The 26712-nt window shown below is 45.1% G+C and overlaps 1 long non-coding RNA gene across 1 annotated transcript; it reads right to left on the bottom strand.

The window, feature by feature from the left end:
* Positions 1 to 2346: 2346 nt before the first annotated feature.
* On the bottom strand, positions 2347 to 26712 carry LOC119700969. Its single transcript, XR_005256958.1, has 6 exons — positions 26580 to 26712; positions 24250 to 24338; positions 16912 to 17022; positions 7283 to 7437; positions 6702 to 6794; positions 2347 to 4170 (listed from the first exon to the last, which is right to left on the bottom strand). It is a non-coding gene; the product is annotated as an uncharacterized LOC119700969 (long non-coding RNA).

Raw genomic sequence — 26712 nt, 5'->3', positions numbered from 1 at the left:
CCTCCAGGGTAAATAACACCTGCTGAGGCCAGCTGGGATGGCTCCCAAAGGCTCCCTGCAGTCAGACAGAGATTTGTGGCCTCCTCTGAGCCTCCAGCGCTCCCTGATTCCATCCCCGTTCCATCGAACACTCAATATCACTTTAGACTGGATACCGAAATCACTTAGCAGCAATAAAAAAGTGCCACAGAATTGAATCCCATTTTGCTCAGCACATGTCTCTAAACTATTACCAGTGTGAAATGAAATCTAATGTCTCCCTCAGCGATCCCATCTTCTTTGTCCTTTTGTTTCTCTAGGAGCGTTATGATACACTAAATCCATTTGGACATGCAGTAGCACACGGGTCAGACAACACATTTCAAGAAGAGTTTTCCAGATGGACGCGGCCACTGCAGCAGGCTGCTTTCCAGCCATCACACTCTCACATAAACATCCATTAACAAAAGCAGAAGGAGACAATGCAAACACCTCAGTGTGCTGCTTTGGGCTGGGGCACTTCCCCTGCCTTCCCCAGCAGCTGGTATGGGGCTGTGGTTTGGATTTGTGCTGGAAACAGTGCTGAGGATTTGGGGATGTTTTCATTGCTGCTGGGCAGTGCTCACACAGAGCCATGGCCTTGTCTGCCCTCCTGTAACTCACCTGCTCCTTAGGTTGATTCTTGTGCTGCTACAAAACAGAAAATGGGATTGAATCGCTGCAGTTTCACCTGATGCCCTCTTCAGGGACAGGAACTCTGCAGTGGCACAAGCACTGGACAGAAAACGGGACCTGCTGGGATCCAAATGCCTTGACTTGCACGGAAGAACAGGGAGCTGCTGTGGGCCTGTGCTACCAGAGGCGCATCCTCTAAGCCCTGCCAAATGCTCCCTGAAACTCAGCCTTCTTTTCCCGCTGCTGGTGATGCCACCTCTTTCTCCCAAAGCACATCTCCTCTTCCCCAGCACTGGAAGGTTTGCTGGAACAGGGCATACGAGGCAGGCGACTGGTGTGCAGAGCCCAGGAAGCAATGGATATGCAGGGCAAGTGAGGATCCAGCATGCCCCAAGGAGGAGTTCTGGGGAGGATTTCTGCACTGCCAATTACTGAGAACAGATGCAGCTTACAGAGCTTGGGAGGAAAGCTCAGCTGATTGCTCTTGGCCAAGTTTACATGATGGCCATCAACAAAATGCATTGCCCAAGAGACTGTGAAACTAAACCCTCTGGAAACATGTCCAAAGAATAAACCAAGCGTAAGCAACACTGCACTAATAAATCAGCAGAGCCCCTCAGCAGTAACAGAGTCAGATTTGCGCATAACGAGGCTGTTGGAGCCGTCTGAGTGGCTTTTCAAAGCTCTTCTGTCACAATAACACACGTAACCACTGGCACTAAACACAGTACAGTCAGCTGCTAGTTTTTCTCAAGTTTAATAAAGGCCATTACTTCCTGCAGTCTCTCTAGGTGGCTGCCTGGTGCAGTGTCTTGTTGGATTGCATTTTTAACTCCTCACTATTATTTCTGGAGTTCCAAAAATGTCACAAAGACAGGATCTGGCACCGGGAGCCTTTGAAACAGCTCATCAGAATTACAGACTGAGTGGTTACAAACTAAAAGCTCCTCAACAAAAATAAAACCCTGTTGAGAGGCAAGCTTGCTAAATATCTGCACTGCTGATCTTGCTCAGTCAAGAAGAACGGCTTACGAAACATAGAAGTAAAATTAAAAGTAAAATAGAAGTAAAAAATTAGCAAAACAAAAGCTAAAGGTGAATGCTACTTAAAATGCATCTCTATTCTACAGAGAACAAGAGGGATTACATTACTGGTTACAAGGCTATTAACTATTAACTAGTTAATTATTCCATGGAAGGATATGTGCACAGGTGTTCTCCATCTGCCTTTCAGACAGAGCATGTCCATCAGTGCTGGACCAGAACAGGAAGCTTCTGCTGGCATTAAATAGCCTCTTATGGTGTGGAGCAAGGTAACACTTGGCAAGAATAACATTATCCCAATTTGTCCTCTCATTCACATTCCAAGTTCAGCAGAATCCTGCAGGAAATTGTACTTCCACCATTTTGTTTTGCATCTGTAACATAAAACTGCTGCTTGAATGAAAGCACTGAACCCCGCCGCCCAAAACCAGTTTGGATGGGAAATGAATAACTTCAAAACTGTCCATTGAGTTTCTCCCAGTTCTACAATCAACTGGCAAAAGGCAGGATTCAAGCCAAGAGAATTCCCACTCTAATGCAGGCACTGGAACAGACTGGCCCATTTGGCACTGAACATCCAGGAGCACGAGCGGTTGGGGTGCAGCTCTGCCCACGAGGGGAACTCCCAGCTCCAGGCCTGAGAAAGCAACAGCCCACACCACACTCACACCTGCAGAGGCTCCCTCTCAGGCAGGGGAGCTCCCTCTGCCCATTTCTCACCCTGGACTTCACCTTTCATTCTCCATATCCCAGGTGACAAGAGAGCTTTTCTCTTTCCTGAGATGGATTTCCTTTTCCCATTATTTTCTTTAAACAAACAACAAAATCAAGAAAATCAAAGCAGTACCAAAAAGAGAGAAAGAGTTCTTGTTTTCTAGCCCAAACACAGATTGGAGGATGCAAAGTAAAGGTCTGCTCCTAATTTTCCCTGATTAGACTTGAGATACTAGTATTAATAACCACTGCAATCTGCAGCTAGTTCCCTGGAAAGAAATTTCACATGCAAGTCATTCATCTTTCTTCAGTTTTTGTTTCCACAGGCACTGAAAGCAGCACAAAAAGGACTCCTTGGGTGAGGAACAGATGGGTGGAAGGACAGGTGGAAGGTGCCTTTCTGCAGTGCAGGTGTGAGGTTCATTTCTGCACAGGTTCTCTCCCTTTCCTGGCCACAGTTCCAGGAGACAGATGTTCCAGCTTCATGCATGGATTTCTGCACATGTATAATCTGGGGGAAAACCTCTTGTCACCATTTAAATATTAATAATATCCCTACTGCAAACAAAGGTGAGAAGCTCTTGGGTGGAAGAATATTGTTCCTCTGGGTACAAAAAGTCAGCCCAGCACTAAAAGCCCTGGGTTTTGATGCTTCCCCCCAAGTCAAGGCTGTGTTTGTGTCTCTCAGTGGAGGTGTACGGCAGACAACCATTTCCTGTCATCTGCAGGCTGTGTATGTTATAACAGCATCCTAATGTCAAAATCAAATTTCTTTTGTGAGACACTGCCTCCTAAAGTGCCTTTTACACATCAGTGTGAAGGGAGACTGTCAGCATGGCTGGTAGGCCATAATAAAGGACGTTCATGACTTGTCTCTCCATTATGCTTTTCCCTCTCATCCTGGGGCAGTACAGTTCCCTTTTCAACCACAAGCCATGCTCATGACATACATATAGTGCAGTGAAACTGATGCACGTAAGAGGAATGGATCACACTTGTCTGTGCAATTGGATCAGAAGACAATGCAACTGCAGAGAATTTCTAATTCAGGGAGCCTCAGAAGATTTTGAAAGGTTCTGTTGCTGCAGATAACTCTGGCTGTTGGGTTTATAATTTACAGCAGACACGTCTTCTATCAAACTTGCAAACATGAGACAAAATTTAGTTGTTTGGCTCGGTTTTTTTCCCTAAATAACTCCTTAACCTTATCATTAGGAAGTCTGTTCTTTCACCCTTTTTTACCATACCACACTGACTTACAGCTGTTGAAATGGAAACAAGATCTTGTTTCTATTGGCTGTGTTTTGTAGTTCCATGAAAAACATTCGTCTGCTTAGGTAAGACAGAACTGGTTATGGAATTCAGTAACATTAATAATTTTCCTTACAAAAGAAATTACTCTTCTGGACCAGAGAATAGTCTCTTAAGGCCTGGAAAAGGCTTTCCCCCCAACAGGGGGAAAAACGTTGGGGGAAAAATTAGAATGACAACGTGTTCCATGCTGTTGGAATTTGCCTTGTCCCACACTTATAATTGCAATGCAGTATTTTGTTCTGCACACAAATGTTGACAACTTTGTTTTTCTCTAATCTGAATAATTCCACATCGATCTGAAGCAGTAATATCCTTGTGGGAACTGGCTTAAAGCAATGAAGGGAGCTTTTACCAGATGTTCTCCAAAAAAAGCTGATGTTTTGAGTGTAACTGGGAGACAGGCACAGCACTGAACCAGATATTCCGGGTTCCACACGGTGCAGTCTGCAGAGACAAAGCAGATGTTTAGCACTACTGCTGATACCCCTGTGCCCATGGGGAATTCTGCCATTTATTTGGAAAACAGTTTATTAAAAAAGTCAAAAACCCCAGCACATCAGCAGCATGTGGGGTTTTACAGCAAATATATAACCTCAAGTGTGTAATATCAGATTTCTCTTTTAAAAGGAAGGGCTTAAGAAGCATTCAAACAGTTCAGCTTTAAAATGCACAGTCTTTGTTATCTAAAACAGACTGGGCTGCTGCAGCTCAGCTATTTCTGAATAAAAGCAGGTCATTATTAAAAAGAGATTTGTACCAGCAGCCACATTACAAGAGACTGTCAGATACCAGCATCCATAAGAATAATGTGTGGAAAGAATATTCTTGCATGATCAAGAGTAACTCCCACAGGATGAGATGAGGAATATGGGGTTGGACTTTTTATGCTTTTTGTCCGTGTGAAGACAATAGCTCTGAATTTTGAAAGTATGAACTTCTTTTCAGCAGGCTAAAGATACCTACAGTTTTAAAAGGTCACTGGAATTGGGTGTTTTTGAGTCTTCAGGCATCTTTAAAACAGACCAAAGCAAACGACTGGCACTGCAAATGGGTCTCCAGTGCCACCAGAACATAAAGACAAAAGCAGTGGCTCTGGCACTGGCTGGCCACCACGCAGCAGTGACACTGGTTCCAGTGCCACCAGCCCAAGCCATGTTCTGTACACACCTCCCACCTGCTGCCTCTCTCTCCTTGGTCTGGAAGCTCACCACTGCTGGCTCTAATCCCTTAGCCCAGCCCCCCTCCACGGAACACCAGGCTGAGAGGGAAGCTCAGAGAATTACCCCTGTGGAAGAGAGGAGGAGCCAGGACTTTGCTGCTGTTTTGTTGCCAGTGTTGCCAGCACTGTTGCGCTGCTCTGAGCACAAACTGACCTGCCCTGGGTACCTGTGGTGCCTCTCAGCCCCTGACAACCTCAACAGCCCTGGGAGTTGTGGCTGGCACACATCCCTGCACGGGGCTGGACACCACACCACTGCTTTAACCGTGATATACTGGAAAATGGAGCAGGGATCAACAATGGCCTTTGGCTGCTAACCCCAGAAAGCAGCTTTAAAAATATTATTATTGCAGTTGTTAACAGTTTACAAAAGGATGACTCCCAGGGCTGCAAGAGCTCATTGACTTCACACACACACATCCTTCTCCGAGGTTAAATGGGAATGGTTTATGAGCACACAGTTGAGAGCAGAATTACCTAATGAAGCGCACTTGCCTGAGCACAGCCAGCTCACACAGAGCTTTCCTGCAAACAGAAAAAGGTGCTTTTAATGGGAGAACCTGCCTTTGTTCCCAGCTTGGGAATGTTGATGGGAAATTGTGCTTCTAGGCTCTGGAACACGTGTATGCAGAAATGCACAGAGCTCTGTTAGCATTTGCATCGTGGTGGTCTCAAGGGGGAAAAGGTCTGAAAAACAAACCTGTTTTTGCACAAGGGCAGAAATGAAATTATCCAAGTTTGAGCAGGTTACTAACAGTGACAGCCAAAGGGACTTACCAAGGTAAACCCACTCTGCTGAGAGGCTCCCCGTGACACAAGGCACAAAGGCCAAAAGGAGGCATCTCAAGGCAATGCTGCAGAGCTGGGCACTGAACCTCTCCCCCAGTGATGAGAAAAGAGGGCATTAGGCTGCAGCATGTCAGGGAGAACTGGAGAGAAAAGGCGATGATGAAGCGATGGACAGAGTAACGTCTGGGGTAGCTAACGTGATGAGAAATCCATTTATTCTCACACCATCACTCCACGTCATATGAAGACATTTAATAAGGATTCCTCTGAAAATCTCAACTGAAATTCCAGGTGTGACTCTCTTAACTTAGCCAGTCATTTTTCAAACCACCTCTAAGAGCAAGGCAGACAGTATTTTTATGCTCTCATTAGATCTATGGAGGATCTTTTTGTGTACAGGGCAAGCTCCCTTTACTCCCTTTCTCTTCTCCTCATGGGTGGCACTTGACTGGAATATCAGTCATGGATAGAAGTGAATCCCCTTCCTAAGAACCACTGTTAGCTCAACGTGCTCACCTCTCCTACAAAAGAGCTCCCAAGTGCATAGAAGAGAAAACTGAAGAGAGACACCACAGCTGCCCTGGAGAATAGGATTCAGGGTCTGCAACAGATCTTTCACATGATGCTCAATTGCACATTAGGAGAAGAAAGAATAAAAAAAAGACAAATAGCTGTGTGCTTCTCATCCTCTGGGAGCCTGACTCCCAGCCTGACTGACAGTTCCCCAAAAATGCACCTCAAGAGCTTAGTGAACCCCTAAGACCTGCTCTCCTGCCTTCCTGTGTAACATGAGCCATGGAATCTCACCCAGGCATTGCTGTCTCCATACAGAATATGGTCTGACTGACAAAACCCAGCATGTCTGACTGGATAACTGCCAGCCCCCACCTTGGAAATGCAATTAGATTGGATTGCCTACCAACACCCAGAATATTAGCTAGCAAAGATCCTGCTAAGCAATGCTTACCATTTTGGATTTGTGTTTCTGGAGGTTTTCCATCTCTTATTGAGCTCTTGAGAACGCGTAAGACACCAGCATTATCTTCTGCATCTTTTCCCACTATGCCACAAGAAAAAAATGGTATTAGCAGCACTCTAATGAACTGGTACAAAACAGAAGATTCGTACATGACTGTCTATTCTCAAAGCACGAGGCAGTGAAATACAAAGACAAAAGAGACATCAAGTCAGTATTATTCCTGGATTAAAAAAAAAAAAGCAAGCAAACCCTTCAAAGCTGTTTGTTAAGCAATGCTGTTTGGGAATACTCTCCTTGCTGTTCTAATTGCTTCCCCAGTGGGAGGAAGGTGGAATGCATGTGTTGATGAGACCAACATTTCCTTCTAGAAGGGCTGTTTGACTTCTAAGTAACACTGAAACACAAATAACCTCACTTGATTTACATACAAACTACTCTGATGAGCCAAACGCCTTCCCCTGGCAAGAGCTGAAGCAGCACAGGCTGTGACTGAAGCTCCTCAGCTGTCCTGCTCCTTCCCCTGCTCAAACACTTCACATCCTGCAGGGACTGTGGGAATGGTTACTCACCACCAAACTGGGCAGAAAATTCAGTAACTTTTAAGTCTTTAAATGTCCAGTCCCAGCTTCTTGACATTTTGCTTCAGCAAAGTACTTCAGTGTTGATGACAGTGAGGGGAACTGGTGGTGTTTGTTCTCTGCCTTCTTTCAGCTACTCTGTGAAGCTAAAAAAGGAAAAATGTTTATTGGTACAGTCAGTTTCCATGTAAAAGCTGAATCTGATTGCATTTTGGTTTCACTTGGGATAGATCTCTGACAGAAAATGCGTCTTTGTTTTTAATTAATCCATTCAGGGACCCTAACTCTGCACAGAAGCTCACACTTTTTATGTAATTACTTCTAAAGGCCTTTTTCAGCACAGCATGGCTGTCTCTTCAGATTACTGATTATGTTTCTTTTCCTTTCTCAGTCTCTGTTGATGGAACATCAGCTTTAAGTAGTGAATTCTGTAGGCAAGGCTGCCTGTTCCTGGGAGCCCCCTCTGCAGAGGGAACTCAACAGCTTCCCTCTCTCCTCAGAGTGGATCTGTCCAGCCCAGAAAGGGTTACCAGCTCGGTGCACGGGCACAGAGCCTCTCCATCCTTCCTCCTGCTGCTGAGAGCTCTGTGCTTGCAGGCACGAGAGGCAAAGCTGTGCCAAGAGCATTCCCTCAACACCACAAGTGTAAAAAGAACCTGCACAGCTCTCTGCTGCATCAGCTGTGACACTCACTCAGGAACCACTCTGTTCAATATTTAATCCTAAGGCCCCTTTAGCAGCTTGTTCAATTATGGGATGAAAGAAAGAAAGAGAAAAAAAGGAAAGGAAAAAAAAGAGATACAATTAGCCCAGAGCTTCCATCACCACCACCATTCATCTCCAGCCTTGAGAAATCAAAGCTCTTTATTCTCTCCCACTCATTCCACTCATGTTTAGCAGTTTTATGTCAAACACAGCAGATTCAACAGGAGTGACTGAGAAATACTTTTCCTCGAGTAGCCCAACAATTCGAGTGCTATTGTGAATGGAAGGAGCTCTCTCTGCCTGAGCTAAGCTACACACAAGTACTAAAGCAACACACTCAGCGAGGCAGGGAAAAGCCTCCCTCATTCTCTGCAGATTAGGACACAAAAGGTACAAGGAAAGGGCTCAGCTCCACACTCCAGGAAAGGCTGTTGATGCCACGAAAGCAGGAGGGGACCTGTTTGTGCTGCTCTCAGGGAGACCCTGACACTTGCAGCCCTTCCCTTTCTGCAGTGCAGGCTCTGGAAAACCTGAGTTAACAGATGTAAGGTGTGTGTGTGTGGTGGCACCGAGGTGTTTGTCACCCACAGGCTGGATCAGCCCTGGAGCTGGAAATGATGCACCTGAGAAGGAACACACAGGCACCGTTCCCTCAGCAGCGCCGTGGAAAGGAGCAGCTCCAGTGCTCAGTGCCCATCACCCGCTGGAACAGATACAAGGGAACCACTGCCAGGATGAATCCCTCTCCTGCCTGCTGGAACACGCACAGGGAGCTGCTCCTTGGAAGCTTTCGCTACTTCTCTCCATCTTTTGCCACAGAAGCCAAGGCTGCCAGAGTGAACGGGCTCTGATTAGTGCAGATCACATCCCACAGCCTTTCCCAGCTCCTTCTGAGCCAGCCCCATTAGTCTCCAAATGTCACAGAAAGGGATTGAATTCAACACTGAGGAGAGCAGGGATGAGCAGGCAGGGAAACACACGGCTACCAGAGCAGCCACTGCCACCATGGCACACACAGCACACTGTGTGTCTCCACTGGCTCTCCCCTAACAGTGTGCATGGACTCCATGCCATTTGGGATGGGAGCTGGAGATGCCAGCTGAACCTGCCCTGCCCACTCCAGACAGCTTTGAAGCTTTTGACACCCACAGGACCTTGAGGCCTCAGCTCCAAGGCCACCGGTACAGCCTCTGCACCCACAGGCTCAGGATGGAATTGCACACGCTGGGACAAACCAGCCTCGAAGCTCTTCCCATTCCCTGGTCGCTCTTTATACCTCTGCCACATCCTCCCTGGCCCTGGATGCCCCCTCAGGGATATCTGTACCTGATCCTGCTGGGGCTGCTTCAGCTCACTGGCTCGACAGAAAAGCACCACAGCAACACACAACTCAAACTGCACACCCTGCCTGCCCACCTCTCCTCCCTCAGAAGCCAGCAGGACTCCCCCAGCTCGCCCTCCAAAGCTGAGCCTGTGTGGCTCTGGGCTCTGGCCCTCCGTGGGTGGCAGCCCTGGAGTCTGCACGGGGCAGCTGCTGATTCCAGGCTGTTCCTGGGGGATGCAATGTGGGTCCCTGCTTGTGCTTTCACTTCTGCTGTCACAGAGCTCTGCTGCTCTCCCTCGTTCCTGCACCAATCCCCACTGCTGGCTGCATCACCATCTCAGCCCAATGCTCTCTTCCACTTTTGCAATATTAAAAAAAAGCTTTTCCACAGAGCACACGAATGTAAAGCAATGTTACAAAAACAGGCTTGCAGCAACATTTAGAGATTTACAGATTCAAACGGCTGCTGTGCCTCTGGGTTAAAATCCAGAGGAGCACTTACTGTTGGGCTCCTGCATTCCCACTGACCCATCCAAACCCTGCTAGCAGGGATGAAGGGAACAGTCCAAGGGGTGGTCAGAAGCTCGCTGCAGCGGGTGAAGGGGGCAGCTGCTGGGCACCCCAAGTGTCATCACCTGCCACCCCCATCCTGCCCCAGCCCACAGCAGGAGCACTCCCATTTATCTGATTTCCAGGCATCAGGCTGGCAGTTGTTCACTACTGTCCCTGGCTGATTGGACACTGAGCAGCTCCAAAAGTCCCAGTCTGGGGGTGACAATTTTCTGTCAGTGTGAAACCTGACATGTTAGGGAATAAATGGTGCCTGGACACATGCAGGCATTTCATAGCGTTTAGATATTAGCACCAACAATTAATTCTGCTTCACTTCTCACACTTTTTGCGAGTTTTAAACATTTAGAGTTCAGCTTGTTCAAAGATTTATTTTACTTGATTTTTGATATTTGCTTTTTAACTGTCACACCTTCTTTATCACTGCTTTCAACATTCTGAGAACTCCCATTTTCAGCTTACTGAGAATGCATCAAGGGGTTTGGTGCTGGTTCTGATGCACAGATTCACTCACTCACCCCAGAGACATTTTCCCACCTTCAAATACCACTGAGATGCCCTGGTTACTGTGCTCTCCTCTGTTGTGATGCACTGTATAGGTATTTAGATGTTCTGCACTGGGTGTTATGTTATACAAATGTTTCCCCCCTTTCCTCAGAGGGTGTATCCCTCAGATACACCTGAGGTCTTGTACCTGTGGTCTTGTCCCTTGAAGCCCCTCCCTTTGCCCCTCCCCACTGGTGTGGCCTTCCGTCCCCGCCTCCCATTCTGCGGGTATAAATGTCCCTTGAGTTGGGCGTTCTCTCTCTCTTCTTCACCTGGAAACCCTACGATGCAGATGTCCCCTTCCAGCTAATAAACAGGACATCAGAACCACGTGGAGAAAGAGCGCTTCTCGTCCTTTACTTCGTCCATGTAGGATCCGTGCGGGCATAAATCCCAAGCTAGCCGGGGGGATTTACAGCCCGAAACCCACGGGTTCCTTCACTCCTCCACAATCGCTCAGGCTGCCTGACTCTGTTTTTCTAGAATAAAACCCCCAAACACACCAAACCAAACCTAAAACCTAATTATTTTGCCCATTTTTTCACATCAAAGGAACTTTGGGTGTACAGAATTGGTGACACGTGGTTCCTGAGCTCCCTTTCCATTTCAGGCATGCTGCATTTCTGCTTATTTCACAGTAAACTGTGCCCTAGTAGCTGATTTCCCGGCTGCAGCCCAACAATTGCACTGATCTGTGGCATACTGCAGTCTGAGAGGAGGTCAGCATTTTAGCCTCACCCCTCTTACACCCTCCTGGATACTGAAATATGGAGGGTGAGGCCCTGGCCTCGAGGGCTGGCCTGCTCCTCCTGCAGGTGCATAAATCAGCTGCCAGGCCTGAGGCTCTGTGCCAGCAGGACCCTGTTATTTACGGGCTGCAGACACATCCCAGGTGCAGGGCGAGGCTGAGAGCAGAGGAAGCTGTCCACGCAGACACAGCAATTCTGCAGAGTGAAGCTGCTTCAACAAGAGGGCCTTGGGCACTCAAGGACTGTGCAGCCCAGCTTTTGGTTAGGCGTCAGAGCACTGATTAAAAGGGGCTCACTTTGGCAATGCTGTCTGTGTTGCAGGCTCCTTGGCCACCACCATCATGCAGACACCACGCTGCCCTTCACACACCTACCCAAACTGCTGCTGGGCTCTAAAGCAACAAAGGGGAGAGGCTCTAACACACAGCTTTTGATTAAAATAGAAAACAACATCAACTTACATGAAAATATATTTCAAAAATAACATCCGCTAACATGAAAATGTATTGCAGTGCTTGTTTGATATTTTGTTTTTCCTCCAATAAAAAGGCAATCATAATCTCTCACAGATTGTTGCTCCCCAAAAAAAGCATATCACAATATGCACTGACTGCAAATGCCAGATTTAAATATTCAACACAGCTGTACTTGTGGAGAGCTGACAGAGAAAATTCCCCTGCTCTCCCTTCCTCCCCATTCAGCAAACCAGGCAGAGGATTTTGAACATAAATTCAGAAAGTATTTTCATAAACAGAATATTTCAGCAGTTGAGACTGAGGTTTTAAGCAGTTCTGTCTCTCTCCACATTCTCTTCCTACGCCTTGGTGGAAATGAATCAAACTCTTAAGCTGCTGCAATAATCTCTAAGAGACAAAACAGATGGATAAAATAATGGGATAAAGTACCTTATGAGTAAGATTTTGGCAACACAAACCCAATGCTTCTGTTCTTTACCTAAATGTTTAGACTTGCAGCACGTAAAATCAAAATAATTATTTTTTGTTTTAAATATGTGGCACATTTTATATAGAGCACACTTTTCATATTAAAAAAAAATTGCACAGGGAAAAGTGACTCTAATAGAACAAAATACTTCAACGTCATTCACTAGGTTTTGCCAAGAACCCCCAGAAAGAAAGAAGGCCTCACGTGCATGTGCAGACATTGCAGCCCCCCAAGGCCTGCAGCCACAGGGCCCCAGCACGGGCAGTGCTGGCCTGAGCTCGTGGGGATCCCCCAAGGCCAGGGAATGCACACCATGTCCCTCCTGCACGGAAAAGCAAATCAGGTGGGAACACAGTGGGAACAACTGCATGGATCAGGCATGGAGCTGCTGGAGAGGAGCCTGGAGCAGCACCAGTTTCTCTTCCTTTTATTACCTTGTCTGCCATTACACAGCTCACCCCGTCTTCTCTTACCCCAGGGGCCCTGGTTTTGCCATCCTAATTCCCCCTTTTTGGTATTTATTGGACATTTTCTCCATCATCCGCCACAGCAGCTGCCTGAGCCCTCATTTTTTTATTTACAAGACTTCACCACTTCCCACACTGTTATTTTGTTATTGCAGCCACAAGTGAGGGTCAGCGTGGACAGCCTGGACATGACTTTCTCTTTCATTTCTGGATGGTTCCTGCAGTTTCCTGTATCTCCAGTCCGTTTGTGCCACTCTGTGGCCCCGTGCCTGGGCACTGCTGGGTCTCAGCAGCCTCTCCTGCTGCTGTCTCCAAGCTCACAGTCAGGGCAGGTCGGGTGTGTAACTCTAATGGGCACGATGAACTTGCAGTGAGATGGATCCACTTGCTGAAGGAAATAAGACTAAAAAATAGCAAAGTACCTACCTAAGGATCCCTGTGCAACCTCAGACCTACAGCCTGAAATTCCAGCAGAATGTTTAAAGAGATGCAGCTACTACCTTGAAAGAAATGCATTTTAGGGAACCTATTTTGACTAAGAAGCAGGAAAAAAAGAAATTAGAATTAGGGCCATGAAAGCCCATACTGATATATGAGTAAAAATGTGTGCATGTTTGCATGTAAAATCATGCAGCTTAAAAGCACTCACAGCTTTGGGGGCTTTTGGTTACTTGGTTTTAATCTGTTCCAAGTCATGATCCTCAAATTGGGTTTTCCATAATTGGTTTTAGCTGAGCTATAATGCATTGAATTTGGAACCCTTAAATCTTCTTCATCTTATGTTGTTTTTTGGAGATGAATATTAGAATAAATTTCATTTCATACTGGTAACAAGTGCAAGACTTGAGCTAAATATTTACTATTAGGAAAAACAAAATGCTTTTCTTTTTGAAGCAGAGCAGCTACAACATCATCTATAAATGTTTGTCCTTTCTATTTCAGTACTAATAACCACGTTTTTATGACCTCACTCATGAAACCCACAAGAAGCTGGCTGTTCTATTTCTATCACGGGCACTTGTTTGTGCCCTTTACATCATTTCCTACTTCTAATAACTAATGATGCTAGGTAATTACTTAACAGATGGTAAAAGCTCTTTAACTGCTTTTAAGGGCTACTGAGCTCTGCTGCATTTTGGGAGCATTAACTTCTGTCCCTTTCCATCTTCCTCGGGTCATTCCACATTTGTTCAGCCATCTTTAGGTATTCAAGGGCTTGAGAGTTTTTTAAAATTCAGAACTGGGGGTTAGTAACACACTACTTCAAACCATTGTTCTTTCAAATACTTCTCTTACTGAGGCCACTCCTAACACTGAGAAACCACGAGCCCTCTCTGCTCCCTGGGAGTGATGGGCACAGCAGCCCAGGGCCTCTAACCTTCAGCTACCACAGATGCAGATTCTCTCTGTCCTGCAGCAACAAACTGTCACATCATTAACAGGAGGCTGGGGGGAAAACTCAAACCTTAAAACTTGAAGGGGTTGCTCTCATTAATGTCCTTGCACTGTGTTTACATTTTCTCCCAAGTTACACAGGAGGAGAAATTCCACATCAGAGAGGGCAGAAGCGAGGGATGAAATTCCCAGCTGAACACACACAGGAGTTAGTGACCCTCTCCATACTTCCCTTGCACTTGCAGTGAGCTGCACTTGAGCCACAATAAGCGCTGGCCTAATTACTCCAGCTCCACTGCACAACACCAGCAGCTCTGCTGCTGTTTTCCCAGTCTAACAGCTGTTTGTCTGGCTCTCTGTGGAAATGCCTGTGAGGAGCTGTGGCTAAAGACACAAAATCCACTACAAAAAATTACTGGGGCACAAATTAGCAAAGACTATGTCTAGAAACAAATAATTCATTTTTATGATTGCTGCTAAAATAAACTCTTGCATTTTGCATGAGACTGTTAAGTTGGAAATAATAAACAAATAAAGTCAGTGTGATTTCTTCAGCTTTAGGATCAAACAGCCCTCCTGGTATACAGCCATAGTTACGAGTGATTAAGTTGTACATTTCTCATCTGATGCCAAGAGCTGCACACAGATTACTGGACACACCACAGATGAGCTCTGGTTAAGTGTGCCCAGAAGTGTGATTCACTGCTACAAATAAATGTTCATAACTGATTTGTTACTTAAAATGAAATGGGTACGTAATGTAACAAATGGATTCCAAAGCAGAGGTCGTGAAACTTCTGTTTGAAGTGAATGTTGTGAATACCCCTCTCTCTTTCTCACCCTCATGTGTCAGTGTGTGTCCATCCAGCTGCACTGCCCATCCCTGAGTGGCACTCGTGGCTCTGCCACCTCTCGGGCCTTTGGTCAGTGATTCACTATTGAACAAACAGCTCCTGGGGTGGTCAGAGAGCACACTTGTTCCCACAGCTAAGAGAAGCACATTGTGACCTGCTGACTTTCCTGTGCACAGCTCTGCATTCTCTGAGCACAGGCACCAGCCTCCCATTGCTGTGCACCGAACCCGAGTGCCTCCTGCAACTCTGCAGTTTTAGTTGGGATTGAGAAGAAAATGACAGTGATTTGCCCAGTGAGAACCCAAACGTGACCTCAACTTGTACTTTGTTCAATAATCTCCAGCACATTCAGTAAACTGCTGTTTGGAGGGGATAATGTTCACACACAGAGTGATACCTATAATCACCGCCGTACAAAAATGGGCCCTCTAGGTATTAATTTTTGATGTACTGAGCACTTCCTTTGCAATTCCATTGCCATCCAGCATCACTGTTCCATAAATTTAGAGTGTTGCTGCATTGTTTTGCACCATGACTCCTGATGATGTAGCAAGCCTAAGCAGATACAGCTGATTGTAGGAGACATTTGCATTTCCTGCTCTTTGAGAAGATAACAGATACTATCCAAAAACTTTTAAAACAGCACTATCTTTGCACACCTTAATAAATTGTTAGGAATAAGCAAAACCCTCGGTTATGTTACATTCTAAATCAGCCTGGGCTTTACAGGAGTTTGTAACAGATAAGGGAAAAAATGAACAAAACCGACCACAAACCAAACACAAGCCTGGGAAGGTTCCACATGAGAGGAAGCTCCAGAAGTGTCCATGCCTGAAATGCAAGGGAGAGAACTTGTGCCCCAAAAATTCTTCCAAGATGCTTTTTTTTCTATTTTTTTAAAATGAATCTCAGAAATAATCATTTTCAAGTACACTGGCAAATCAAGAAAATCATATCATGAAACTGCATAGACAGTAGTCAGATGTAATATACATTATTTACTCTTGCAGCCTGAGAAAAGAAATGCAGTTCCTCTTACATTTCAGATTTTCAAAGCTGAAACAGAAGACAGATCCTTTCCCTGCCTGCAAAAACACACAAGGGGTGTTGTGTGAAAACAGAGCTCTCCTCATGCTCTTTGAGTCCTCCCAATGTACTGAAAGCAAGCACTTTGCAGGAGGCTCCCTGAAGCTGACAGGACTAAACCCAGCAATGATCAATCACCTCAGTTCAGCCTGTGATTCCCAGTGCCAGCAGGAGCACTGAGCTCATTCCCAGCAAACCACGGGCTGGCATCAGCCCCAGAGTGCCAGGTCACAGCCATTCCCGAGACACAGCACAGCCCTGAAGCATTCCAGCCTTGCCATCCTGGATAAAAGCCAAACAGGGAGGAAGGGGAAACCGAGAAGCACCTCTGGTTTAATCAAGGGCTGAAAAGCTACAGGGTTCTTCTGAGATTTGAACTAATCACAATATAGAATTATCATTTGGTAGGATTTTTTAGGTTTGCTGCAGTGTCATGGCTCTAGCAGAAAGCATGCACAGGAATGTGTTCTCAAGGCTCTTGGCTAATGGGTTCCTGTATGTCTTTACCATATTTATTTGGATTGAAACAGTATATTAGTACTGCTTCCACAGCCTCTGGGAGCTCCAGCACACAACTCGCACTACAGCAAAACTCTCTCACTACTAAAACAGGACCTCTGGCAATTTGTAGTTATAAAAAAAGTGTATTTTCAGAAGGCAAAATAAGCACGTTGATGTTATTAAACATGACAGCAGGTCAGCCTGGGGACAGGGCAAGTACTGAGCTGGAGAAAACGTTAGTAAATAATCCATATTCCCATCGCCTGTCCTGCTAAAATTGGTTGAAGCACTGCTGGAAGTCATCTCTGAGCCAATGCTCTAGTTTATTCTAGAGAAGATAAGGGAGACGTCAGCACCTGACTGGCAGAGCCCCCAGTGCACGTTCCAGGACCCTCTCCCCACACCAGGCTTGAAGCAGACTTGGATTTGCTGCCTCCTTTCCAAGGACTTCTGGGAAGTGAGAGCAAAGAGATCTCACCTTACAAAGAGCTGACTGCACTCCAGGTCTCTGCACTCAGGGGCCCTCTGGAGTTTGCTGGTGCAGCAGTACCCACAGAGAGCAGGGACAGGTCCTGGGGACCATTTCATCCTGAGAAGAAAGACAGATAAAGTCAGTGTTCAGGTGGTTTAACAGAAATGAGAGTACAAGAATGGCTATTTCATCCTTTGGTTGGAAGCAAATAATGCACCAAGTGGATCAGGCCAAACTCAATGGATCTTGATAAGATTTTTGTCCTGATGACCATTCATGAGTGAGTGTAAGGAAATACGAAAATAATGCTGCTGTGGAAAGGCATCTGAGAAAAATACCAAGCACTGCTGCCAAAGTACAGTGAAAGTTTGCAAACCTGAAAGAATTTGATAGAAGACTTCAAGACTGTGAAATAAACTTCACAGCATTTATTCATCATCCCAATAATCCTCACCAAACAGAGGCTGTGAATCTTTGGCAGACTGGGAGGTTACGGAGAAGAATAAAATGTTGGTAGTAATATCTGCTCCTTCTACATTTTTTCATTATTTTTATTTTATTTTTTAACTTGACTCCACTCTAGTGGAAGGAAGAATAATTAGGAAGAGGAGAGAATCAACTTAAGTAAAATCAAGACTTTATAGTTAGGTAGCAGCTGGGATTCTGACGGTCTGGTGCACAAACCTACACGGTGCCTTCTGGAGCTCCACAGTGCAACCACCAGCTGCAGCTCAAGGAACAGCAGGATGGGAAATAAATGAGAGGAAGCAAAGAGAACTCATGGTATTAAGAGTTTAGCCCCTTTCCATTCTCTGTTTAATTTTCCAGGGGTGAAGTGACCAAAGAAAAGATAGAAATAGTAATTTATTCTGGTGGGATTTTTCACAGCTAAAACGAGGTGTTTATAAAAGGTAGAACATTACTGTTGCTGTGTCTGCACCAGCACCACCATCACCTCACTGAACTGCATCCAAGTGCATTTACAGTTAAAGAAGCCATCTTTCTTACCCTGGTGATGTGCAATAACAAGCATTTTGGAATGAAATGGCAGGTTTTTATTTCTGAGCTCCTGCATGTAACATTATATCCCTAACTCTTAGTCTGCACAACTAACACTGTCCACCTGAGGAAAGGAAACTCTGGTTTTACTGGCAAGAACAAAGAAATTTAGCCCAGGGTAGTACAATATGCCTCTTTGAGAAAGGTCCCAACTATGGATGAGAATTTCTTACTATAGGAAAGGTTTCTAAAACCTCGTTACTGAAAAGAACAGTTATCTTGGAAAAAAGGATCAGATGATTTCCTTTAAAGCTCAGCCATTATGAAGTGTGTTTGGGGTTTTTTTAATCCTTGGAAATCCACCTTCTTCTCTAGCAGCTTGGAGCTTTTTTCTCTTTATATTAAGTAAGGACAGATTTTCTTACTTTTATAAAAAGCTTGTGGAAAGAAAAATCCTGCTTAATTCTTCACAGCAGATCTTTGAGCACAGACTTCCACAGAGCGACTCTACATTGCTCTGAAAAATGGGAATGGAGTTCTGGGTGCAGCTTACAGACTTGGGCTCTGCTCTAGAGAGATACCTTAAGCAGATAAAGATGAATTTTATTAAGCTAAATCCTTTCATTTCTGCCCTTGGACTTTGGAACAGGTTGAATGTGATTTCAGGACAGATCATATCTGAGCTTTGGACTTTCAAATAGCTGAGAAAAACACACGTGCCCACTTCAAACCTCTTTGATCTGGGAACACAAACCCTGGCCTGTGCCACCTTGTGAGCAGAGGAAGGGGCACAGGGACACACCTCTGCAAACAGCTGGAGAAATTCCAGACTTCTGTGCTGCTGAAAATAGCAATATTATTTGCCCAGTGGGTGCTTCATTTTCTTTGAGCAATGCTGCTGTTCTTCAGCTGCCTCTAGCATTCGATTCAGGAAATGAAATGCTGTGGGGCTCACAGATGTTTGAGGGAAATCATGGACCGTGATTTGGGGAAAATGATGGATGACATTCTTCACCCATCCACTTCAGGTGCTTCTTCCTCATTAAAAATCTATCTCAGGCAAACTGAGTGCACCATAAAATCTTGCAGCTATGCAATAAAATTCCCTTTTGGACTAAAAACACATCTCTAAGCTGCATGCAGAGGCACACAGCCATCTACATTGCCAGCTTTATCCTGGGAAAGACAGAGGGACCAGGGTGAGGAGTGCAGAATCACTGCACACACAGGTGCATTCTGGCTCTCCTGGAGACTGGGGGAAAGAACACAGGCTCCTGAAGCTCCTTCCTGCAGGGAAGTGCAATCTGTGCTGCCTCCTACGGATCTTACCAGCAAACCCAGCCAAAGTCTCTTGCATCCCAAGGATTCTGTTGGGTAACACCAACCAAGACCCATCAGCAGAGATCACTTCCTCACCTTCTTGCCTCTGTCCCTTGGTGGTGCCTTTCCTAGACTTGCCTTAAACTGGGATTTTGGGAAGCTGGAGTGATCCTGTAGCTCTGGGTGGGGGCAGGCTGTAACCAGTGGGGCCTGGCAATGATTCCTACTTCCAGAACCTGAATTAATAATACCAACACATTTTTAACTGACCGTTGGAGAAGGATCCAGCAACAAGTCAGCTATTCCATTATAGCACACAGAAATAATTACCCAAATACATTTCTATCCAGGGAAAGTGTTCTTTACATCTCATGGAAAAATGGGTTCTCTCGGGCTGCAACACCCTGCTGCTAATTCAAGGCTCACAGGACTTAGCTAACACTGAGGGAGAGCTCCCAGCATTTTGCCATCCTCTGAACTCAGCCAGAGCAGTGACAATACTGGCTTGCCCATGAGCAGGCAGGCCATTTCCCCTGACTGCTCACAGATCAGGTGTCACAAAAATCTATCAGCTCTGAGTGTTTCTCACTGGAGCATCACGTACACACTCCCAGAAAGGGAGAAGCAGGAAAACTCTGAATTATAAAGAAAAGAATTGGAATAATCACAACTCAGATTTTAAAAGCCGTGCTTGCAAATAAGCACAAAATATTTCCATAGACCCAGCAATTCAGATGATCAAGTGCTCAGAAATGTTCTGCCAGAGGGCTCTGTCTTCCCCTTCAAGAACTTTTGATACATCAGCAGCCATATGCCTTAATTTACCGGTTTATGCTAATTTCAGTGACATTTTGCTTCTGATAAGAAAAATCTAAGTGATCTGAAAATCTATGTGATGTTTCAAAATGAGTTTTCACTTAAAATGTATAATACATACACACAAACAGATTTTGATTTGTCAAAACTTCTCCAGCAATACAATAACAGCAGGAAAACAAGAAGGAGCCATGGAAGGAGAAGAATAAATTGCCACTGAAGGAGACTGGGGCTTGTGGTCATGGAAAACCTTCGCTGTTGTTAGACAACTACCTTTTCCACTGGCCAGGCAACAATTGCTTTTGGTCAGCATGTGGTGATCAGATGGGCATCTTCTTGATTCTGCCTCACTGAAAGGGAACTGAAGGATTAAATGATCTCTTGAGAGAACTTCCAAATACACATTTCTTTAGTTTAAAGCTTTCAATAGGAAATAACCAAATTCTTGAGTTACTGATTTCACCGGCCAACTCTTTGGACCTACTCCATTCAAACAATGGTGATTACAGAGTATTCTGTAGGTGAGTATCACACCAGGTCATCAGGAGCAAGTCTCCAACCAGGTTCCAATGAAAGATTCACAGACTTGAACTGATCCTTGCTGCTGGTCCCAGTTTTGAACCCCTGGAATCTTTCAATGTATGGCTTCAAGCAAACCTGGAGCTGTTCTAAGCAACGGTCAGGGATGTCAATACTTTTGAGAACGAAAAAGGAAAATTGTCCTTTGACCCTGATTTATGAAATCACTTGCACTCTTTTTAACCCATAAAGAGGGCATTCATTTTTGTCTTACAGAGAAAGCCTATGATGACATTTTCCAGGGATGTTCTTTCCAAGGAGATTCAGCTACTGCCATCTATTGATCTGTACTGTGAAGGGTCACTGTCCAAGTGCACATCTTCCCTGTACCTTTTCTAGCAGGACTGTAAAATATCAGGGTGAGAAAAGGATGCTGAAAGAATGCTTCTCCTTCCCAGCAGTGAAAAGCAGGGATTTGGAACAGGAAGAAAATATAAGGAGTGGTTTGAGGGTGGGGTAAAGGCACATACAGATTGTACATTACAGGGAAATTCTCCAACAAGAAGGGTAATATCCACACGCATGGGGTCATCTGTCACTGACCTCTCTGAACCCCAGTCTGAGATGTGCAGCTGTCCTTTCCTCATCAGCTCCTATTTACATGAGTTGGTCAATGTTCAGCTCTTTAACATCAGCCCAACCTCTCTGGGCATGCAAATCCTCACAGCCTTTGGACAAGAACTTATTTCCAGCCATCTGTGGAAGGAAGGCACTGACCTGAACTAATTAACTGAAATTAAGCCATTAATTTCAAATTAAGCCATTTAATTATTTTAAGGGGATGAGGCCAAAGCAGGAGATGCAGTGAATCAGAACAAGAAGTGAGCTGTGACTTCCAGCAAAGCCCTGCCCACATGCCAGGGAGCAAACTGTGAAGTTGAGGAAAGCAGCTCGGGCAGAGTGAGTTCATGGGAGTGGAGGAGAAAACAGGGAAGCAGCCAAGGTGGAATTTAGTAATTTCCTGGTTTTCTGTATCCCAGCAAATTCTGCCATCCCTCAATCCTTCTTTTGGTTTTCCTTGTGCTGAGCAGCAAACAGCCTTTATCTCCTCCAGTCTAATCCCAGGGTCTGACAGCTGTATAACAGACCTAAGGGCTTCTGCCATGTTATGGCTTTCCCCTTCTCAAATAAACAACTTTGATGAACATTTCTTCTCTCACTGCCTCTTTTACCTTTGACCTTGCAAAAATAAGAATTTCCCCCTTCTGAAAATGAACTTACCTTGTCTAAACAGAAATCTCCTTTATTAATTTGTTTTCAGCTGAAATACAAAATATCCACTGCACACTTCCTGCACTATGTCAGCATCTTGCTAATTACTTAACACAGTTTTCTTCTTTTTCTTTTTTTTTTTTTTTTTATGAGACATACAGGGGAGAGACAGAGTCTGTCTTCAGTTACTCATTTCATTTATTCAAATTACCAATACTTTCTAACCCAATACTGCAAAAAAAGTGCTCTGGGGTAAATTTGGAAGTCTCTTGTGTTGGGATCTCCTGAGTATAATGCAATTAGAGCCATGCCATGAATGACCAACCCTTGAGAAGCAATTATTTCACAACGAGGTGAATTTGCACCTCACACCAAATATTTCTCAGGTTTTTGTGTGCTGGTGCTAAGGAGATTAGAGAGATTAAACAGGCATTTATAGTTATGAAGAGAAACAGAGAGATCTTCCTCCTGTGTGAGGCAGCTGGGCTGGGATATCAGGGCTGGAAGGTGACTGAGGGCTCCCTGTGTCCCCTGGACCAGGCTCTTGGGAACTTCTTGATCCCCGCGGCCATGGTCAGGCTCTCCTGGATGAGAAGAGCACTGCAGTGCAGTGTGGCTCAGCCATGATGGACACAGAAAAGGAAGGCCATCAGCATTAACAAGGCAGTGAGCTGCTCTGTTAGAGAGTGCTGAAGGCATGGACATCCCATCTGATTCAAGACTGTTCCTCAGGGAATTCCAGCCACCTACTGCCTACTAGGAATATACAGTCACAGGCATTGTCACCCAGCTTGGCTGGTTTTTATTTATGCTGTTGCAGCACTTTGAGTGAGTCAACAGCTGGGTCACAGCTCCCAAAGCTCCTGGGTTTCCTTGTGTGAAACACATAAATAAAAAGAAATAGTTCTTTATTGCTGGTTGCATCTTCACTAAAATGCTGCACAAGAACAACAGGTCCTTTCCACTTGAAAACAGAGCTCCACACTTCTGGGGTGGCATTCCCATTGCAAGGACTGCAGGCTCACCACAGGCCCCTCCTCCTCTCATCCCTACCCTGTTTCCCTTTCCAAAGCAAAGTGACAGCAGTTACTATTGTAACAGCCTGCACACACTCTGTTGAGAATAAATACCCACGTAATGAGCCTGAAATGATATGGTAATTTCTTAATTCAAAACAATTACATGGCTATTTGGGCCCTCCAAAGTAAGGTATTACTTACTCAGCCGAAACAAACTGCTGTTTGCCCAGGTTTTGAACTCTGGTAAACAGCAGTGCAGCAGTCATCTGCATACTGAATCCTGAGACAATTCTCTGTTAGATGTTTACACACACAGAATTGGAAACAAATATTTGTCAAGGCAACGAGCAGCTTTTAGCACAACCAAGGGCAAAGAAAACCAAACCAGAAAGCCCTTGGAAACAGGAGTGAAAACATGGCCAAGTCAGAGTGCCACAAGGGCACCAGCTGGCTCCAAGTCACCCAAGTGCCCTCTAAAACATCCCACCAGCTTGAAAATGTTCGATAAGGGGATGGGAATTGTTTAATTTATTTTGGCTTGCCATTTGTGTCTGAGTTGAGCGCCTGTCTCCCTGTGTCACCTGGAGACACTGATGGGAAAGCCACCACAGAAATGAAGATGGAAGGAGGAAAGGAAAGGAAAGGAAGAGTGAGGGCAGACAGACCCTTAAGCCCTTGATTTCAGCCAGCTTTCCTCGAGTCAATAAAACATCTTCCACTGGCTCTGGTGAGGGCTGAGCAGGCCTGGATTTCAGAGCATTAATGGAAGACTTAAAAATCATCTGGTGAGCACTAGCAGAGGGCTCTCCATGAATGTGAATAATGCAAGCTGGAGTCATGACCACTGGCTTCTCAGAGGTAATTCCCTGCTCTCTGAGCTGCCAAAAGCACTGATGAGGAAGGAGCTGGAATTGCACTGAGGCTGCTTGGTGGAGGAAGGCAGAGCCCTTCAACAGCCAGAGTGGGGATCAAGTACCTCACAGACACCCATGAGTGAAGCATACAAACGGGCTACATTGAGTGGGCTGCTTTTCTTCTGAGATGATTAAATATTTGGGCCTGGAACGGAAATTAAATCCACACTTGACTTTGTATCCCTCCACTACACAGCTACACTTCAAACACACAACCTTGAGTTTCATTCCTGTATTTATATCTTTGGAGTTGCTGATTTAAAGAAGCAGACACAGATGAAATTTCCTACTTCCAGGGGAAAAAAATAATGACATCAACTGAAATCTGGTCTGTCCTTATTAACTACAGCTTGGGTGAGAAATAAACTCAGTAGCCCACGTTTCCACTTAAAAAACCAGGCAAACTGAAAAAGCAGGATGTTCAGAGGCTCTCAGATTACAAAGAAATAACACATATCCTGTTTTAACGAGGATGTGCAACTTACAACAGGGTGGTCCAAAGGATATCAACAGAACCACTGTTTGGCTTCCAGAAGCATTTCACATCTGCTAAGAGTCATCTGATGTTCTAAACCTTCAAGAAAGCAGAAAACACATGATTTTCTAACATACATGCAAAAATACTAAAACTTCACATGACTTCAGTGGTAGTGTTCATTTTTATGCATACTTGGAAATTTCTGTTTCGGCATTAGGTATCTCCTAATCTATTTCTATATCAGAGCTGGACTATTCCAGGACTGTCACTTAGCACTCTTGCTGCAGCAAAATCAGCATTATACTCTCTGCTTCATTTACTGATGCTGTTCAAGGTGTAATTTGGAACACTTGACCTTACCAGAAAAATTGCAGCTTCCCACGGCATCAATGGAGTCATCATTAAAACCCCCCAACACTGTTTTGCATTGTTTGCAAACAAGCTGCATCTAAGAGTACAGCACAACACCACGTGCTCTGCTATTCATGCAATTGTTTGCTCAGAAACCACATTTTTTCTCTCATTATTTGTATTTCTCACGGCTCAGGAAGCAGACTGGGTGCAGTGGAAGGTTGCCTTCCTGGAAGCAGTTGTCTGCTTGCTTCCTCTGGGGTTGTGTCAAGAGGCTGCAGTGTCCCACAGCCCCTTCCCTCCTGTGACCAAGTGCCTTCAGGCTGCTTTCTGCTCTTGGTGCCAGGCCAGCCCCATTCAGCCTTGCTCTCTGCTGGAGCTGCCTTGCCATTCTGCCACCAGCACTGCTTGAGGTGCTCCTGACACCCAATCAGTGGCACATTTTCATGAGAACCTTGTGAAACTCTCTACTGTTCTCTGTATGGATTCTTTGAAGCACCACAAGAGGAGAAACACCCAAGCACAGGGTCCAACATCCCAAATTCTGGTGCCAGCAGCAGTGCATGCAGGTGCTGTTGTCCATTTTGAGTGATGATGCCCAGATTATTTTCAACACCTCAGCTAAAATGTTGGCTTTTATTCTAATGTGTGATTACATGCACTTGGATAAACTCATTTATCCATCTCAATGCTATTGCTTGTTTCAGCTTGCCTGGATTTAATTCAGGCCTGAGCTCTCTGTGATCATTTGTTCACGTTTATGGCATTACACATTGTTGACTAATAGCTTCATTTTGCTGAGTTTCCATTTATTACTGTCACTATTACAGCAGGATTTACATTTCTGCAACTTGCCTATCCTAGCATGAATGTGACTTCACTGACATTTAACACTGATCCTGAAGGCTCCTCTTTGACTGTTTGTCACCTAAAGATCAAATACTTCTGCTGCTAACTTTTAAAATCAATTATAATCTTGCAGGATTTGGCTCAGAGGATAACCCAAAGTGAAAGGCAGGGAGTCTTAAGAGAGAGAGTTTCCCAGTGCATTACATGAGATTGATTTTTCATGTGCAGAAAAAAGAGCTCTGCTGAAGGGAAAAAATCCCAACAAATCAAAAAATCTTCAACTCACAGTCAAGTCTTTTCTATGGTACTTGAAAAATATGCATCAATCTGGTTTTCAGTCAGTGAAATTTTAGAATCTGGTGTAAAAAAATTAAATACTCATCAATAATCATTTTATTTGATATTACGAAAACAGTTAAATATTTAAACTACAATTTATCATTTTAAAAATAACATTTCTCTCTCTGCTTTACAATATTCATCATTTAATAAACTGAATCTGAACTGAATCTCCAAGTTCAATCAAAATATTGAGGGAAAATGAAGTGCTGTGATGGGTGATTTTCCATCAATAGGTAACCAGATAAAAGCCTTCACTTTCAGAGTCATTCCTCGTCTGTATAAATGACAAATACAGATTAACGGAATCCTCAGAAAAAGAATAATACAGGATCTTAATGGAACGAGCAAATGTTTCATTGAAAATACCCTTTCACACTGTGAACCATAATTGTTCTCTAAATTCCCAGCAAGAGCATCCATTCGCCTCACACTCTGAATTAGGCTGAGAAACATTTTAAGGCACTGAACTTGGAAACTGTTGGGGGAATTACTCACAGACGGGTGAGCAGGAGGGCCCCTAGAAGCAGATCACGAGCAAATCTGTTTTGGGGGCAGTTTGAACAGGGTGCTGAACAGCCCCACAGAGCAGCCCTGAGCTGCAGGAGCTGGGGCCGGACCCTCGCCGGGCGCTGCTGTGAGCGATCGCTGGGGCCGGGGCAAAGGCAGAGCAGGAGGCAGAAGCAGGGGAGCGGCGCTGGCGCTGGGGAAGCGGAGCCGCTGCACGCACCAAAGGGGCCCAGGGTCAGGCGAGGCCAGCGGGGCTGGCAGAGAGGCCCAGGGAACAGAGCTGCTTACCTGGGAGCGAGGTGTGGGAGCCAGGATCCCAGGATTGCTGTTCCTTGCCTTTCCCAGCTGCACAGTGCTGCAGGCGTCCTCTCCTCAGCCCTTCTGCTCCTCAGCCTCTCCTGCCCGTGCTGAGAACCCCCTG

This window comes from Motacilla alba, chromosome 4, assembly GCF_015832195.1.
Source record: "Motacilla alba alba isolate MOTALB_02 chromosome 4, Motacilla_alba_V1.0_pri, whole genome shotgun sequence".
In the NCBI taxonomy this organism is placed as follows: domain Eukaryota; kingdom Metazoa; phylum Chordata; class Aves; order Passeriformes; family Motacillidae; genus Motacilla; species Motacilla alba.
This window is presented reverse-complemented; position numbering and strand designations above follow the sequence as displayed.